General features: G+C 43.2%; 1 long non-coding RNA gene across 23 annotated transcripts in view; it reads right to left on the bottom strand.

Moving 5' to 3' along the window:
* LOC129635544 (uncharacterized) overlaps window positions 1-19,051 on the bottom strand; it is a 228,412-nt gene that overhangs the window by 191,351 nt on the left and 18,010 nt on the right. For 20 of the 23 annotated variants that reach the window (XR_008706346.1, XR_008706349.1, XR_008706345.1 and 17 more), the window contains one exon: window positions 14,834-14,957. This is a non-coding gene — a long non-coding RNA (uncharacterized LOC129635544). Of the gene's footprint in view, window positions 1-4,368; window positions 4,420-14,833; window positions 14,958-19,051 lie in introns of all 23 variants that reach the window. The other 3 variants (XR_008706342.1, XR_008706339.1, XR_008706351.1) reach the window with 1 other exon arrangement.

Here is a 19,051-nt window from a genome sequence, read left to right as displayed (position 1 = left end):
GCCACCCTCCGCCCCCACCAAGGCCCAGAGACCACCTTCCTGCAGCCCCTCTGGTTGTAGACCCTGCCAGATGCCAGATTCCACCCCACAGTGGCACCTCCCCAACTCCGTCTGCGCTCTGAACTTCCAGCCTCAGCACACCCATGCCGCATAGGATGGTTGCTGTTTGTCCAGCTACCATGGACCACCTCTGGCTCCTCCAACCTAGCAAACTCTCCCACCATCCAGGGTGCTGCAACCAGACCTTCAGTTCTATGAGAACTGGACTCCTCCCTTCCGTGTCTGTCAGTCCATGGGTACTTTTTAGTGTTCTTTTTTTTCCCCATCTTTACACATACTATCTTATCATAGCCTTAAAATTCTTTACATTAAATTTCCCCAGTGTTGAAATCACTGAATACAGTGATTGAATGGAGTTGAGTTCAGAGAGGAAAGTCAGCCAGGGGCCAAGATGTGCTTTTGCACTTGTGAAATCCTCTGGACAGACTGTATGTTTTACTTCTTTGAATAGCCCTCAGAATGTGGACCCATATGTTACCAAAAGCTATTTACTGATGTATGGACGAATGCATGAACAAATAAACTATCTCAACTATGATTAAGAAACAAAATATAATGGGGATTAAAATGGGTAACCTAGAAAATAGAGGCCAGTCTGACACAGAAACTCAGGAAATTTTACTGACACCATAAAACACTCTTCACAACATCAGTATTTTTGTCTAAGTGTGTCTAAGCGATGCCTGTCCACATTAGAATATCCACTTCAATCCTCTTCTAATTCAGCACCCTTGTGTCGCCATAGCAACCCACAGTCCATTTAATAAACAGTTTTTTTTTAATATTTATCTGAGTTAATATACACATTTATTGGTAAAGTAAGGTTTTTTTTAATTTTATTTTATTTTTAAACTTTACATCTTTAAACTTTAAACTTTTACATTTAAACAATCAGTTTTTATTACAAAAAATTATGAAAGGAAAGCTTTTGATGTTTTTCTCTAATACATATTTCCATTATGAAAATCTGGTATTTTATAAGGTACACTTTCATGCATCAGGCTATGTGAGCTCTCCATGCAGCCAAGAGTCCAGTATTGTGATGCTGGAGTATTCAACTTCAACTCAATTTCACCCTATTCCAACATCAAAACGGACCATCAGGGACTTCCCTGGTGGTCCAGTGGCTAAGACTCCATACTCCCAATGCAGGGGGCCCAGGTTCAATCCCTGGTCAGGGAACAAGATTCCACACACTGAAACTAAGGCCTAATACAGCCAAATAAATAAATTTTTTTAATTACACATCAAAAGTCTCACATGAATGCTACACAGCAAATAACGGCATGTGTAGAATGCATCTTGCCCTCACCATATGCTCATTCCAATCTCCAGAGGCCATCATGGTAAGAACCTTCTCCCAGGTTTTAGATAAGGAAGCATAAGGTCGAGGGAGAGCTAAGGGCTCCCAGGCACAGAGCTGTCACCCGCAAACCAGCCACATTGCCCATTAGCACCAAGACTCCACAGTGGCAACAAGTACTTTATTTTCTTCCTTTGAGATGAAGAAAGCGGATGTTTGTAGGGCTCTTACTAGATCACAGGCCCTGTGCTTGGTATTCACGTGATTACCTCTCATCTTCCCAATCGTTCTTCAAAATAGGCATTGTCATTCCCATCTCACAGACAGAAAACAGATTCAGAGAGATTCGAGAACTCTCCTGAAGAGGGGCAAATCTGAACAGCCCTGAGACTCATTTTCTCCTCCCTTCTTATGACTCAGCAAAGAGCCAGATGAGCAGGACTGAGTTCTTTCAACAGAACAGGTCACTACCCACCCAATTCCAGGCTCCCCATTCTCCCCCTTCCTGGTAACACCAAAGGACACTTTTTGCCATGGAGACGTGTATGAACTGTTGAGCAGTTTCTGATAAAGTTGAGGGTATGCCTATCCCGTGACTCCACCATCCCATTTCTAAGTATTGATTCAAGAAAGGTGAAAACTTAAGTCTACAAAAAGATGTGTACCAGAATAGCTATAGCACTATTTACAACAGCCAAGACATGAAAGCAACCTAAATGTTCAGTAACAGATGACTGGTTTAAGAAGATGCAGCACAAATGGGCTATGACTCAGCCATTTTTAAAAAAATGAAGTAGTACCATTTGCAGCAACATGGATAGACCTAGAGATTATCATTCTAAGCAAAGCAAGTCAGGCAGAGAAAGACAAATATTACATGATATTACTTACATATGGAATCTAAAAAATAGCACAAATGAATCTAGGTACAAAACATAAACAGACTCACAGACATATGAAAGAAAACAAACTTAGGGTTACCAAAGGAAAGAGGGAGGTAGAGAGGGGGAAATCAGAAGTATGGGATTAACAGATACACACTGCTATATATAAACTAGATAAGCAACCAGGATTTACTGTATAGCACAGGGGAAAATATTGAATATCCTGGAACAACCGGTAATGGAAAAGAATCAGAAATATATATATAAACGGAACCACTTTGATATACACCTGAAACTGACACAACATTGTAAATCAACTATGCTTCAACTAAAATTTTAAATTAAAAAATATCTATAGAAACTGCACTCATAATAACCAAAGTTTCAAAACAGCCCAGGTGTCTGTGAACAGGAGAATGGATAAACAAATTGTGGCACACCCATACAATGAAATACTACTCAGCAATTAAAAGGAACATATTACTGATAGCACAGCACCTTGGAGAAATTTCACAGACATTTCACTGAGCAAGAGAGCTGACACAAAAGGATACATGTCTTGACGGAGAATGGATACACGTATATGTATGGCTGAGTCCCTTTGCTGTCCACCTGCTATTACAACATTGTTAATCAGCTATACTCCAACATAAAATACAGTTTTTTTAAAGGGTGCATGTCCTTTGATTGCTTTTTTGTGGGGCTTCCTTAGTGGCTCAGACAGTAATTAATCTGACTGCAATGCAGGAGACCTGAGTTCGACTCCTGGGTCGGGAAGATCCCCCGGAGAAGGGAATGGCTCTCCACTTCAGTATTCTTGCCTAGAGAATTCTATGGACAGCAGAGCCTGGCAGGCTACAGTCTCAAAGGTCACAAAGAGTCAGACACAACTGAGCAACTAACACTTTGACTTTTCACATGTCATTTGATTGCTATTATGTGAAATTCTAGACCAGACATAACTAATTCATGGTGTCAGAAGTCAGAATAGGGTAACTTTGAAGGGTTATTGATTAGGAAGGGGCAGGAGGGGGGGTTGTGGGGTGGGGAAAATGTTCCATGTCTTGATCTGGATGGTGCTCACTTGGAGCATGTATTTATAAAATTTCATCAACCTGGACACTCAAGATAATCCATTTTCCTGCATAAATAAAAAAATGTTGTATGGCTCAGTGGGTAAATAATCTGCCTGCAATACAGGAGACACAGAAGACATGGGTTCAATCTCTGGGTTAGGAAGATCCCTTGGAGTAGAAAATGTAACCCACTCCAGTATTCTTGCCGGCAGAATCCCATGGACAGAGAAGCCTAGCAGGCTACAGTCCATGGGGTCACAAGAGTCAGACATGACCAAGTGGCTAAGTGCATGCGTGTGCGCGCACACACAAACACACACACACACACATCAATTACAGCAAAGACTGTGAAGAACAGATGAAATGCTAGCCCACAACCAGTGGTAGAGATGAGCTAGGAGCCCAGGTCTCGTGTTCTCTCCACACCAGCAGCAAGCAGGGGTTTCTCAACGCACAGAGCAAGGCAGTGGCGAGGTGGGCTTGTTTCCCTCCTATCATCCTGAATCCCTGGCTCAGCAGGCCAGGTGGAATTCGGGGTATTCGTTTGGAGAGTGAATCATAGCTCCAGGGAATGAGAGTCCCCAGCAGCTCCAGAAATAATGATGTGTCAACATCTGCCTCCAATGACTCAGATTTAATCTCCACAGTGACCTTGTAAGCTTGTGGGATTATTAGAGCTGGCAAACGGACTCAAAGAATATTAAAGTTGTTTGTCAAAAACTGCTCTGCTTCTGTCAAGGAAAACTTCCGGAACAGAGGAACACACATGCTCCAAACAGAAGGGAAATGGGAGGAAGAAGATGCTGCTTAAGTCTATTTTGCCAAGAACTATCACTTGGAGAGAGTAAATTTCTAATGTTTCCAGGTTCTAAAAAAATTCACTATTTTTCATGTTCAAAGAATCACTGCTTGCCAGCACTTTAAGATTAAAATGACACAACTCTCGGATGCCCTTGTATCTTCTCCATCTTGTGTTGAGGTCACAAATTCCAAGTGACTGCCTCCAGTCACATCAGATTTGGTGTCCAGGAACCTGATTTCTTACCCTGGCTCCTTAGGTAAGCCACGTCAATTCTCTGAGCCTCAGTTACCCCATCTATAAAATGGAAATACGTGTTAAGGGAATAATATAGAGGTTACAGAGAGGTCTGACACACGTAATGGGCACTAAGGAATCATGAGCTACATTTGATGCCTTTCCACTTCCCAGCCTGAAAGCCAGCCCCAGAATATAGCAACCTCCCACTGACATTTGGTTTCCCAATAACAGTTTTGAAGAGCTCCACTTATATAAGTGCCTTGGACCTGTTCCCCACCCCTCATAGGTGAGCCCCTGGGTCTCCTTGGTAATAAGGAAGAGTGGCCAAAAGGGTGGAAGACCTTAACTTGAGATCTGTGATTCGCAAGGAAGCTGTCCCGTCTTGCAAATGAATGAAGAAGGAAACATACACTCTCCTTGTTAGGCACATGGCTATTCTAATACATAAGTGTGCACTTTAACAGTTCAGGTTGAACATACCCATCAAACCAGAACCCATGAGGAAAGACACCTGTGTACACTGGTATGTGGACCACTGAGCATCCTCCAAACAAGGTTCATTATACTTTTATTTTATGAACTTTGTTGCCTGACATCTCTCCCCACCCAGATTCTAACGTGCACAAAGGCATAGGCCACATCTCTCTTGTTCAGCCCCGTAGGCCCAACACCAAGCTCAGGACTGTCAAATACCAGGCACCACAGGGATGTTTACTGAACAAATAAATGAATGAGGGATTTCTCAGCTCGAACCACACCAACACTGAGTAGTTACGGGCCATACCTGTCTTGTTTATCTGTATATCCCAGCTGCTGTATAGGAGATGCTCAGTAAACATTTGAGGAATAAATGAGGAAGGGCAGGGAGGGCGAAACTAACGACCTTGGACTAAGACGAGGAATTGCACTCACATCGATGATGTTTTGCCGTAGTTATTCACTCATGCTCTGAAATGTCCTCGATTTTGAGAAACCCAACTGTCCCCAGCACTTGAGCAAGTTGCCTATTTTATACTTGTTAGTGGCAAGATGATCACAGCCACTGAGAAACAGTTGACTGGAGAATTAAACCTCATTAGCAAAATTTCTCAGCAAGGACCAATAGCCAAGGAAACAATGAGAATCAGAAACCTGTAAGTTTCAAATAAAATGTGGTTTTAAGAAAAAGTCACAAAGCGATCTGCATGTTATTTTGACCTTAATGACTATGTCTCTGGACTTCTCTGGTGGTCCAGTGGTTAAGAATCCACTTGCCAGTGCAGAGGACACTGGTTCGATCCCTGGTCCAGGAAGATCCCACATGCTGCAACTAAGCCCGTGCCCCACAACTACTGAGCCAGCACTCTAGAGCCCACAGCTGCAACCACTGAGCACCTAGAGCCCATGCTCCACAACAAGAGAAGCCACAGCGATGAGAAGCCCATGCCCTGCGACTGGAGAGCAGCCACCATTCACTGCAACTAGAGAAAGCCCACCCACAGCAACCAAAACTCAGCACAGCCATAAATAAACCTTTTTTTAAAAAAATGACTGCATCTCTGCCTCCGGGTTCCTCCCCAGGGTCTCATCTTGCTCCTTCCTCTCCTCTGCTCTCCTCCACCCCCACCCCCAACAAGTCAAGTGAAATCTGGAATGGTCTCTCTTGTGTTTTATCTTGGAGCTGCCTCTCCTGGCCATGTCTGTAGGATCACTGCAGCCTGTCCACATCACTCACCTCCCACCTTTGCTCACAGCCTCCTGGGCCAAGATGCAATGATTCAGCTAAAGCTGCCCACAGTGCTGAGCATGAGGAAAGAGCAGCCTGGGCAACAACAAAGCCTGTTCTCAGTGAGTCACCGCTCCCCTGAGATCCTGCTCCACTGCCGAGGAGGCGGGCCAACTCTGAGCAGAAGTTGTCTGCCTCCCTGCACCGAGCTCCAGCCACCGGCCAGCACACGGTGGGCGTCACTGCCTGGGTGCTGAGTTAAGATCAAGGTTGAGGGGCCCCCGTGAAGACACCCACTCTGGGACACTACTCAAAACTTAGGGGGCCCAGCAGGTTAGTCATTCTAGATACTAAACTTTGTTTTGAGCTTCAAAACAAAGCTTGACCAAGCTTTGTTTTGGTCTGAATGACAACCTGCAGCTTCTTTAAATAAATGCCATTATTTTAAGCCACTGAATTTTGGCTTGGTTTGTTACATGGCATTATCACAGCAGTAGATAACTGATGTACTGAGGAAGCTGCATTTGGATCAATTACCCCACAATTTATTATGAAGCTCATCAGAAACCCCACAGCCCTGCCCTCACCAAGCTTCTCACACCCTGCCTTGAATGGCGGTTCCCTGCGGCAGGTCGGGGGGGACTGGTCTCTGCCCTTCCTGAACACATAGGAGCCTCTGGAGGATGGAGACCCACTTGGGGTCTTTATTTGTGTATCCTCCAGAGCTTTTCCATGGAGACTAGACTGGAACAGAGAGAAAACAGAAGCGCTAACTTGTACTGACCCCGATCAGGGAGCAGCTCTGAACAGTGCACTGGAAAAAAAGGGGGGAGGGAAGTCATAGACAGAGAGAAATTAAAATGAAAAATTTTAAGAGAACCGTCCCCCTTTTCTTGGCAGCACAATTAGCCAGAGGAGCCCTCAGTGAGGCTGTTTCAACACTCTGATAGGAAGGTGCAATTGACTGGAGGAGAATCAGATGGAAAACAACGCTTAGCATTTACATGATTTCTTACAGGTACCTTTTTCCCTTTTGTGCCTCACAAACATGAACTAATTCGTTGTCAGAGCACCCCAGACTAGACGGTAAAGTTTCCTGCCTGCATCTTACAAGGAGGGAAAGCCAGCACTTGGTGGACGCCAATGCAGCCCCAGGTATTCTGCTTGCATCTCTGCATCTTTCCACCACCCTCCAGGCTCGCGGTTTTTTACGTCTTTCCATCCAGAGTTTTGGATTCCTATTTATAGACTTAAAATACTCGGATATTTGAACCAGAAGCAACATTAGGGAAGCACTGATCCAAATCTCTTATCTTAAACATGCTGAAAAGAAGCTTATTTCAGCCAAGGACTATCTAAGGTCACAAAACAATTCAGAGAAGAAGCAAGATCAGACCTATTTTTCTCAGGGTAGGTCAACTCTCCACATCCCCAACTTCCAGAAGATAATAGTTATTAATGTCAGATTCACAAATGACTTCCGCCCAACCCGTGTTCACAAATGATGTGATGTGTGTGAGTCATTCAATCATCAAACTGTTATGGAGCATGCATCCTGGGGTTTGAGCACGAGGGATTCAAGAATGAATTCAGCTTGTTTGAAGCTGGGTGTGATGGGCAGTTGGTGCTGGTAATAAGCAGAACTCAGGAAAACTCTGTCCCACTGAAGCCACAGAAGCCCACAGGCTGGGGCACCACAGCGTTTCTCAGCCATACATATTGTTCTGAGCACATAGTAGGTGCTCAGTTAATATATAGTGGCTGGTCACAGTGGGTATATTCCAGGCTAGCTCAGAAGAGCCGAAAGCAGGAGCCAGGGAAGCTTTCTTGCCCAGGAGAAAACTCACCCACTGCTGCTTTGACTCCTGCAATCCCATCATTGGGTATTTTAATTCATCATCATCCCACTCCCAGCAGTTGCCGTTGCGATGATTGCACCTTCACCCCTTCTTAAGGCTGATCTTCTTAAGGCCTTTATGGCAGGGTCTCGGTCAAGCTCCTCAGCCATCTCTCTGACCTCAAGTCAACTCCCTACCCCTGACTTCACTCTCCAGTGTATTAAACTGCTCGGACGACCCTGGACCTGACATTGTTCGGACCCCCAGCCTCTGCACAAACTGTTCCGTCTGCCTAGAAAGCCTTCACCCAACTTGTTTGCCTGTCGAACACCCCCAGACGCTCCTGGCTCTAACCCTGGCCCCAGCACAGCAAAGAGCACCTTCCTCCTGACATCTGGTGTCACGTGCCCACACCTACTCATATCAGGCCTGCCTCCTTCATACAACTGTGATCCCTGAGACCCCAGCAGCGAGCCAAGGGCTCTGCTCATAGCAGTGTTTCACACGCCTGAACTTTATTTTTAAATTGAATCCTGGACTTCCCTGGTGGTACAGTGGGTAAGAATCCACCTGCCAAGGCAGGGAACAGGGGTTAGATCCCAGGTCCGGGAAGATCCCACATGCCAAGGAGTAACTAAGGTCCACAGACCACAACCACTGAGCCTGTGCTCCTCAGCCTGGGAGCCACAGCAAGATTAGCCACTGAGGTGAGAAGCCTGTGCACCGCAACTAGAGAAAACCTGCACACAGTAACAAAGACCCAGCACAACCGAAAACAATAAACAGAAAGCTAAAAAAAATAAATAACATTGAATCCTACTATTAAAACAATCTTTAAGATGGAGAGACTGAAGCATGGGCAAGTATAGTCAATAGCCTGTAACAACCTATAATGGAAAAGATCTGAAAAAGAGTGTATATATAATGTATATATATTTGTGTGTGTATATATGTATGTGTGTGCATATATATGTATATATATGTGTGTATATATATACACGCATGTGTATATATATGTATACACACACATGTGTGCACACACACACACACACAAACACATAGCATTGTCCAAAAAGTGTGTCCATATGGGAAACCCCAAATAAACTTTTTGACCAACTCAGTATATCTGATTCATTTGCTATATGCCTGAAACATTATAAATCTACTATAGTTCAATTTCTTAAAAAGATGGAGAGAAGACCCCTACAGGTGTTAACAAGGAAGGAAGAATACAGGGGCACCCAGAGTCCCTGCAGGACTCACTTCCTCCCTGTTTACCCTGAGCATCCCTGAGATCCCCCAGACCCTCGCCTGGCTGTTTTCTGGGCAGATTCATTGCTTTATTAATACCACCTTGCAGCCACAGAGCCCTAAAAGATGGCAAGGAGAAGTTTATGCAGGTCCCCAAGCTGCTCCTCTTACAGACAAGAGATGTTCAACCATCACTCAGCGCAGGAAGTGATCACAGTGTTTTCCCCAAAGCTGACACCTCCTGGGTCTTGCTGGCTTCTCCACGGCTCAGAAGCCTGGTGGGGATGGTGAGCAGTTCTCAATAAACTCTGAAATCTCTCTCCTAAGTATCACCTGCTCCCCAGTCTTCTGAGACACTGCCCTGTCCCTCCCTTCTCTCCACTGACCTCTCTTCCAGTCCCTAACTCCCAAAGTGATCCTCCCAGCCCTGAATACATGCAAATGGAATTTCAAGGAAATTAAACAGTCAGGCTCTCTCAGTACCTGTTCTGTTCACACAAAGAGTACTGATTTCCTGCTGATGGAAGTAATTACTCAGCTCTAAGATTTCCTCGTTTCTCTCCCTCCAAAAACGGCACAGCAAAACTGTCTTCCATGAGACATTTGAGGGGTAGGGAGAAGAAACCTACCATATAATTTGTTTTAAATAAACTTTTTAAAGGCATATATAACCAAAAAACGAGAACACTGAAGACTTGCCCTTCCATGATTGCCTGATTCTCACATTTGTCTCATCAAAGTCTCCCAAGGCTGTTCTTTAGTCAATGAACTTGACTCGAGACCATGGAGTGAGCACAGATAACTAGGGTCCCTGAGGTGGGGGAACCCAGGGCACTCAGGGAATGTTGTGCTTACCTCCTCCATGCCAAGGATGGTGCCACCCTGCGGGGCTGAGAAGGACAACAGGTGGACAAGCCCAGGTTCCTGCCTCAAGGAGCCGGTGGAGGAGATAAGCAAGTGAAGAGTCAATGACAGGGACATCCCTAGTGGTCCAGCGGTTAAGACACCATGCTTCCACTGCAGAAGGCACGGGTTCCATCCCTAGTTGGGGAACTAAGATTCCACATGCCACACATTAGTGTGGCCAATAAAATAAAGTAAAATAATAAATGTAAATATCTTAAATTATACTATTAATTAAAACAGACTTGTGGTTGCCAAGGAAGGGACGAAGAGGAATGGACTGGGAGTCTGGGGTTGGTAGATGCAAGCTATTACATTTAGAATGGATAAACACTAAAGTCTTAATGTGTAGGACAGGGAACTGTATTTGATATCCTGTGATAAGCCATAATAGAAAAGGAAACTAAAAAATGTGTATATTTGTAAAACTGAGTCACTATTTTGTACAACAGATTGGTCCAACATTGTAAATCAACTATAATTCGATTAAAAAAATTTATTTAAAAAAAGAGAAAAAAGAGTCAGTGGCAATAAGATGACAGTGAGATGGCCAAGAGACTAAGGGGAAGGCACAGCTAACTCTGGCTGGATGGCCCAGCCTTCAAACAAGAAGGAAACATCCCCTCCAGGGACAGGAGCCCTCATGATGTGCTGGCATCTCAACCAGATCCTTTTTGCCATATGGGTGCTCCCACACCCCTGCTGCTCTGAATACTGACTGCAAAGTGCTCACAGGTGCCTTCTCCAGAGACTTGCTCTGGCCGAAGCATCTGCCCTGTCCAAGAGTCTACAGCCTCGGGTCCCCACAGGGACAACCTGCAGCCAATGACTGACTTACCAAGGGGTACGAAATACTGCCTCAAGAGTAAGGACCTTCCTGGTGGTCCAGTGGCTAAGACTCCTGGCTTTCAATGTACGGGGCCCAGGTTTGATCCCTGGTCAGGGAACTAGATTCCACATGCCACAGTAAGGCCTGGCACAGCTAAATAAATAAATATTAAAAAAAAAAAAAAAAAGCTCAGCAACCTAAGTACTCATCAGTAGGGGAATGGTTGAGTAATATTTACAGAGTGCAGTACTTTAAAACAGTTCAAATTAATTAACTGCATCACCTGATTATGCAGATGAATATGGGAAACAATGTTCAGTGAAAAAAGATGCAAAAACATATATAATATATTTATGGAAAATGTAAAAACATGCAAATCCAGAACCCTATATTTTTTGGCCATGGATACACGTGCTTCCCGGGTGACTTGGACAATAAAGAATCTGCCCACAGTGCAGGAGACCTGGGTTCGATTCCTGGGTTGGGAAGATCCCCTGGAGAAGGGCACGGCCACCTACTCCAGTATTCTTGCCTGGAGAATCCCATGGACGGAGGAGCCTGGCGGGCTGCAGTCCACGGGGTCACAGAGAGTCAGATACGACTGATCAACTGTCACATTCACAAGTGTCTGTGGTAAAATTAAACACACAAACCTCAAGGCAGTGGCTACATTTCCAAGGGACAGTAATGAGAGGGCTGTAGCTTGTGTTTCAATAATAGACTAAAAATATTGAAATTAAAAATAATATCTGAAACAGGGACTTCCCTGGCAGCCCAGTGGTTAAGACCCTCCATTGTTAATGCAATGGGTGTGGATCTGATCCGTCATCGGGGAACTGAGATCCCACATGCCGTGTGATGTGGCCAAAAGACATAAAAATAATAATATCTGAAGCAAAATTTTAAAAAAAGAAATGTTCAGAACACGAAGCCACGTTCCTTCCTGCGACCTCCTCCCAGGTTGGCACCTCCAAGCACACTCTCCTCTTCTTGCCTATGAAGATTACCAAAATTCAGTTCAGAGAGGAAGAAGAGAAGGAAATGTAGGAATCCTCTGTCTGCTTCTGGTGCTGGTTCCAAGACATGCACAAGAGATGACCCGAGAGCTACATCCTCCAGAATCCTGTCAGGGACCAAGCGTGTACACTACCTGCTGAGGCACCAGAAAAGGAGGTGGATGCCTGGCTGCAAATACACCCTGAGTCTGTCATCGAGCAACTGTCCAGGGACCAACTCAGCTCCCTTGCAACCACTGACCTCATTTCCAGCAAAAGCTGTGGCTTGAGCCAGAAATCCCAGGACTGGGTCCTTGTTTCTCTCCCCAGACTCTGGGACCCTTTCAGATACACTTTATCTGCAGACTTCCAAGGACGAGGACAAGGTTATTAATTCGCTATTACTAAAAATCAGAATGAGGAGTCACAAGACATTTGATTCAGTAGCATATTCAATAAATCTGAGACAAAAGTCTGGATCTTTGAAGGGATCTAATGTTATTAAATTAAACTCCAATGGGTTCACTTGGGAAAGTTCAAAAATAATTATTCTGGACTTCCAAGAGTCAATATGGTCTCTGGTGTTTCCTGTAATTTTTTTCCATGAGTTACTAAGAATTACTGAAATCTTCTAAGAGATTCTTAGCCAAGGCCATGATGGGAACCATCTTTCACCCAAGAGCATTTAGCAAACAAATATAAGACCCTTCTTACTGTGCATTCAAACCCAGATTATTTAGAAAACAGTTTTACATAATAAATCTGAACTACTATATACGCCATGAAACAAAAGAATTGAAAAATCATACAAAACAAAGAGCTAAGTCGGAGAAAATCACGTGGAACATGGACTTTAGATAAAATCAGTGGAAACAGCTTGCTGAAGAAATGACATTTAGCTGAGATTTAAAGGAATATAAGGAGCTAACCAAACAATGAGGGATGAGGAAAACCTTTCTAGGTAGAATGAGCAGTTTGTTCAAGAGACTAAAAGACCAGTACAGGAACTTTCCTGGTGGTCCAGTGGCTAAGACTCATACTCCCAATGCAGAGGACTTGGGTTTGATTCCTGGTCAGGGAACTAGATCCCACATGCCACAACTAAGATCGAAGATCCTGAGTGCCTCAACTAAGACCCAGTGCAGCCAAATAAATGAATTAATTAAAAAAAAAAAAAAAGATCAGTACAGCTAGATGGAGGTGAGAAATGATGAGGGCCATGTGCAATCAGGCACATGAAGACAACAGAGGCCAGGGCAGGCAGGGCCTCATGGGTCATTGGAAGGGGTCTGGATTTTATTATAGGGACAGAAGCAGTGGAAGGATTTAAAGCAGGATGAACAGGATCTACCCTGTATTTTTTTTAGAAGTGCAGTCTGATTGTTGGGTAAAGGACAGCGAGAAAGGAAGGGCCAGCTAGGAGGTTTCTGCAATCATGCAAGCAAGAAATGTTCACAATCTGGGTCAAGAAGATGGTATTCATCTATTTGATGGACATTAAGGTTTCCATGTCTTGGCTTATTGTAAATAGTGCTGCTATGAACACTGGGGTGCATGTATTTTTAAAGAAGGTGTGGTATGTATACATACATACAATGGATAATTACTCTGCCATAAAACAAAAGAATGCAAATATTATTTGCAGCAATATGGATGAACTTAGAGATAATCACACTAAGTCAGAAACAGAAAGAAAAACAAATGTCACGTGATATCACTTATATGTGGAATATTAAAAAATAATACAAATGAACTTATTTATAAACACAAACAGACTCACAGACATGGAAAACAAACTTTTGGTTACCAAAGGGGCAAGGCAGGGGGATGGATAAGTCAGGAGTTTGAGATTAATATAGATCCATTACTGTATATAAAAGAGATAATCAACAAGGACCTACTGTGCTCCTACTATATAGCAAGGAAACTATGCTCAATACTTTATAATAACCTATAATGGAAAGAGGGGCTTCCCTCGTAGCTCAGTTGGTAAAGAGTCTGTCTGCAATGCAGGAGACCCGGGTTCGATTCCTGGGTTGGGAAGATCCCCTGGAGAAGGAAATGGCAACCCACTCCAGTATTCTTGCCTGGAAAATCCCATGGATGGAGAAGCCTGGCGGGCTACAGTCTATGGGTCAGACACAACTGAGCGACTAAGCACACGCACATAATGCAAAGAATCTGAAAAAGAATATATATATAGCTGAATCAGTCTGCTGTATATCAGAAACTAACACAACATTGTAAAGGAACTATACTTCAATTAAAAAAAAAAAAAGAAGACAGTACTGGACTTCCCTGGGGGGCCAGTGGAAAAGAATTCACCTGCCAAGGCAGAAGATACGGGTTTGATATCTGGTGGTCCAGGAAGATTCCATATGCCGTGCGGCAACTAAGCCTGTGGCCCGCAGTTACTGAAGCCCACGTGCCTGGAGCCCGTGCTCCACAAGAGAAGCCACTGCAGTGAGAAGCCCACGCTCCGCAACTGAAGAGCAGACCCTGCTCGCAACTAGAGAAAACCCGTGGGAAGCAGCGAAGACCTGGCCCAGCAATGCCAGCACAAAATGACATTGAACCTGTAGGAAAGGGTGACGTCAGGCAAAAAATGCAGACAGGGGAAAAGAAAGCCCAGACTAAGCTGCAAAGACCCCCCAGCATCCTGTGGTCTGGATGATTAAAGGAGAGAGAGAAAAAGACAAAGAGGACCTAACAAAGAAGGATCTGCCAGGACCTGACCTGGTTTGCACCACCACCCACCCCACTGAAAAAGACATGCCAAGGCCACCGAGGGCCTCTCTGCAGCCGAAGCCGAGGATCACCTTCACTGCCCATCATCTACAGACTCCGTCACTGCTGGCTTCTGGAAACCCTCTCCCCTCTTGGCCTCCAATAGGTTTTCAGCCGCAATTAACAACCACATCAAACCAAACAAAGAAAACTATCATCTCACAAAACATGAAGCATCTCCAGAGGTAAGCCAGCCTTCAGGTCTGGTTGATTCATCACCTGAATGATGTCTTCAGGGACACAGGCTCCTCTGTTTCTCCGCTTTGCTGCTTATAGAACAGCAGCCTCTGAAAGGAAGGGATAAAAAAGAGAAGAAAAGCAAATGGGTTTTCTGTTCAAAAACAAGTTAGAATCCTCAGATTTCTCCCCAGTTTCATTTGACTGTTCTCGAGAACAACGATTCTAAAATGCTTAGTCTCAGGACAACTATAGTCTTCAACATTATTGAGGACCCCAAAAAGATTTCACGAGAATTGCATATACTGATATTTATCATGTAAGAAATTAAAACCGAGTCATTTAAAAATATTTATTTATTTAAAATAGTGGTAACCGTATTTATACATTAACCCAAATAATATATTTTATGTAAATATAACTATATTTTCTAAATCAAAAAAATTCCTAAGAGCAGCATTGCTTTACATTTTTCAAATCCCTTTAACAGTTGGCTTAACATAAGATATTTAGTCTTCTATGTACTCTTGCATTCAGCCTATTGTAATATCACATATCACATAGCCTCTGGAAAACTTCACTGTATACTCATTAAAAAGCAAGAGTGCAAAAGGCAAATGAAGTGTTGGTATTATTAAGAAAACTTTTTTTTTTTGAGGCTAATTACTTTACAATATTGTATTGGTTTTGCCATACATTGACATGAATCCGCCATGGGTGTACATGTGTTCCCCATCCTGAACCATTCTCCCACCTCCCTCCCCATCCCATCTCTCTGGGTCATCCCAGTGCACCAGCCCCGAGCATCCTGTGTCCTGCATCGAACCTGGACTGGTGATTTGTTTCACATATGATAATATACATGTTTCAATGCCATTCTCCCAAACCATCCCACCCTCGCCCTCTCCCACGGAGTCCAAAAGACTGTTCTATACATCTGTGTCTCTTTTGCTGTCTCACAAACAGGGTTTTCGTTACCATCTTTCTAAATTCCACATATATGTGTTAGTATACTGTATTGGTGTTTTTCTTTCTGGCTTACTTCACTCCGTATAATAGGCTCCAGTTTCATCCACCTCATTAGAACTGATTGAAATGTATTCTTTTTAATGGCTGAGTAATACTCCATTGTGTATATGTACCATGGCTTTCTTATCCATTCATCTGCTGATGGGCATCTAGGTTGCTTCCATGTCCTGGCTATTATAAACAGTGCTGTGATGAACATTTGGGGTACACGTGTCTCTTTCAGTTCTGGTTTCCTCCGTGTGTATGCCCAGCAGTGGGATTGCTGGGCCATAAGGCAGTTCTATTTCCAGTTTTTTAAGGAATCTCCACACTGTTCTCCATAGTGGCTGGACTAGTTTGTCTTCCCACCAACAGTGTAAGAGGGTTCCTTTTTCTCCACACCCTCTCCAGCATTTATTGCTTGTAGACTTTTGGATCACAGCCATTCTGACCAGCGTGAAATGGTACCTCATTGTGGTTTTGATTTCCATTTCTTTGATAATGAGTGATGTTGAGCATCTTTTCATGTGCTTGTTAGCCATCTGTATGTCTTCTTTGGAGAAATGTCTGTTTAGTTATTTGGCCCATTTTTTGATTGGGTCGTTTATTTTTATGGAATTGGGCTGCAGGAGTTGCTTGTATATTTTTGAGATTAATTCTTTGTCAGTTGCTTCATTTGCTATTATTTTCTCCCATTCTGAAGGCTGTTTTTCACCTTGCTTATAGTTTCCTTTGTTGTGTAAAAGCCTTTAATTTTAATTAGGTCCCATTTGTTTATTTTTGCTTTTATTTCCAATATTCTGGGAGGTGGGTCATAGAGGATCCTGCTGTGATGTATGTCAGAGAGTGTTTTGCCTATGTCTTCCTCTAGGAATTTTATAGTTTCTGGCCTTACATTTAGATCCTTAATCCATTTTGAGTTTATTTTTGTGTAGGGTGTTAGAAAGTGTTCTAGTTTCATTCTTTTACAAGTCGTTGACCAGTTTTCCCAGCACCACTTGTTAAAGAGATTCTTTAATCCATTGTATATTCTTGCCTCCTATAGACACCTTATCTTTGTCAAAGATAAGGTGTCCATAGGTGTGTGGATTTATCTCTGGGCTTTCTATTTTGTTCCATTGATCTATATTTCTGTCTTTGTGCCAGTACCATACTGTCTTGATGACTGTGGCTTTGTAGTAGAGCCTGAAGTCAGGCAGGTTGATTCCTCCAGTGCCATTCTTCTTTCTCAAGATTGCTTTGGCTAATCCAGGTTTTTTGTATTTCCATACAAATTGTGAAATTATTTGATCTAGTTCTGTGAAAAATATCATCGGTATGTAAAGCTTGATAGGGATTGCATTGAATCTATAGATTGCTTTGGGTAGTATATTCATTTTCACTATATTGAATAAAAAGGTTTTAATTTTGCTGACCCCCTGAAAGGGTCTGAGTGCCTCCTAAAGGCCCGTATATATCTATATCTCTATACTTTGAGAACCAGTGCTTTAAAGAAGGTAAAAGTGGTCTCGCTGGATGGGGGTACACCAAGGAAAATTGAGGGATAACTTAAACTGTACCAAAATATGAGCATTAACTAAGAGAACCACACTGATTGTTAACATTCTACTTTTCTTCCCTAGACTTACCCACCTGCCTCAGCTTCCAGAACACTGTCAGGATAAATCCTCCAACCAGGAGACTAAAACACCCCTGATAAATCCGACCAGCCTAATAGAAAAGGTGTAAGGATACTTATCCTGGAGAAGGGAATGGCTACCCACTTCAGTATTCTTGCCTGGGAAATTCCATGGACAGAGGAGCCTGGTGGGCTACAGTTCATGAGGTTGCAAAGAGTTGGACACAACTGAAAAGACTAAACACACACTCAAAGATACTTAGTAAAGAAGCTGCAGTACATGTATACAATGGAATATTATTCAGCCATTAAAAGGAACGAATTTGAGTCAGTCTAGTGGGGTGAATGAACCTAGAGCCTATTATACAGAGTGAGGTAGGTCAGAAAGAGAAAAACAGATACCATATATTAATGCATATATATGTAATCTAGGACTTCCTAGGTGGCATAGTGGTAAAGAACCCACCTGCCAAGGCAGGAGACATAAGAGATGTGGGTTCAATCCCTGGGTCAGGAAGATCCCTTGGAGGAGGGCAGGGCAACCCACTCCAGTATTCTTGCCTGGAGAATCCCATGGACAGAGGAGCCTAGTGGGCTACAGCCATAGAGTCTCAAAAAGCTGGACATGACTGAAGCAACAGAGCATGCACACACATGGAATCTAGAAAAATGATACTGCTGAATCTATTTGTAGGGTAGGAATAGAGACAGAGACGCAGAGAACAGACTCATGGACACAGCAGGGAAGGACAGACTGGGCTGAATTGAAAGCAGCCTTGATGTATATAAACTACCATATGTAAAGCAGATGCTAATAGCTAGTGGGAAGCTGCTATATAACACAGGGAACCCAGCTTGGTGCCCTATAACATCCTAGAAGGGTGAGTTGGGGGTGGAGTGGGAGGGAGGCTCAAGAAGGAAGGGATATACATACAGTTATGACTGGTTCAAGTTGTTGTATGGCAGATTTCAACATGACCTTGTAAAGCAATTATTACCCAATTTAAAAAAATTTTTACTTAAAAAAATAAAATATAAAGATACTGCAATCAGCAGTTACCCAGTGAAACAGTCTGATCTTCACCCTACAGTGAAAGCCATGAAGAGCAACACAGAAGTCAGATGAGCTTTCTCATGTTCCTTTTAATGACTAACAGACAACCAAAGATAACAAGAAATTTGAGGAAACCTAAAATGAGTAATAAAAATTAAAACAAACATATTGGGTTGGGGGAGATTAGAGAAGCAGAGAGCATGCAGAAGATAAAACCTTTCTTTAAACTATCATTAATATCTCAGAGAAAATGTATTTATAAAACAAGACCAGATACATTTTAAAATATTCAGAGACTCCAAAAAGGAGCCCTTTAAAGAATAAAATATGACAGTAGAAACTTAAAACCCATTAGAGGGAGTTCCCTGGCTGTCCAGTGGTTAAGAACCCACATTGCAATTCAGGGGATTTGGGTTCGATCCTTGGTCAGAGGGATCCCATGTCTAAGATCCCACAAGCCACGGAGCAACTAAGCCCGTGCAAGCCACAGCTACTAAGCCATGGACCCCAACTAGAGAGTCTGT

This window comes from Bubalus kerabau, chromosome 20 (assembly GCF_029407905.1).
Source record: "Bubalus kerabau isolate K-KA32 ecotype Philippines breed swamp buffalo chromosome 20, PCC_UOA_SB_1v2, whole genome shotgun sequence".
NCBI classification, from domain to species: domain Eukaryota; kingdom Metazoa; phylum Chordata; class Mammalia; order Artiodactyla; family Bovidae; genus Bubalus; species Bubalus kerabau.
The sequence above is the reverse complement of the archived record's forward strand: the minus strand, read 5'-3'. Positions and strand labels throughout refer to the sequence as shown.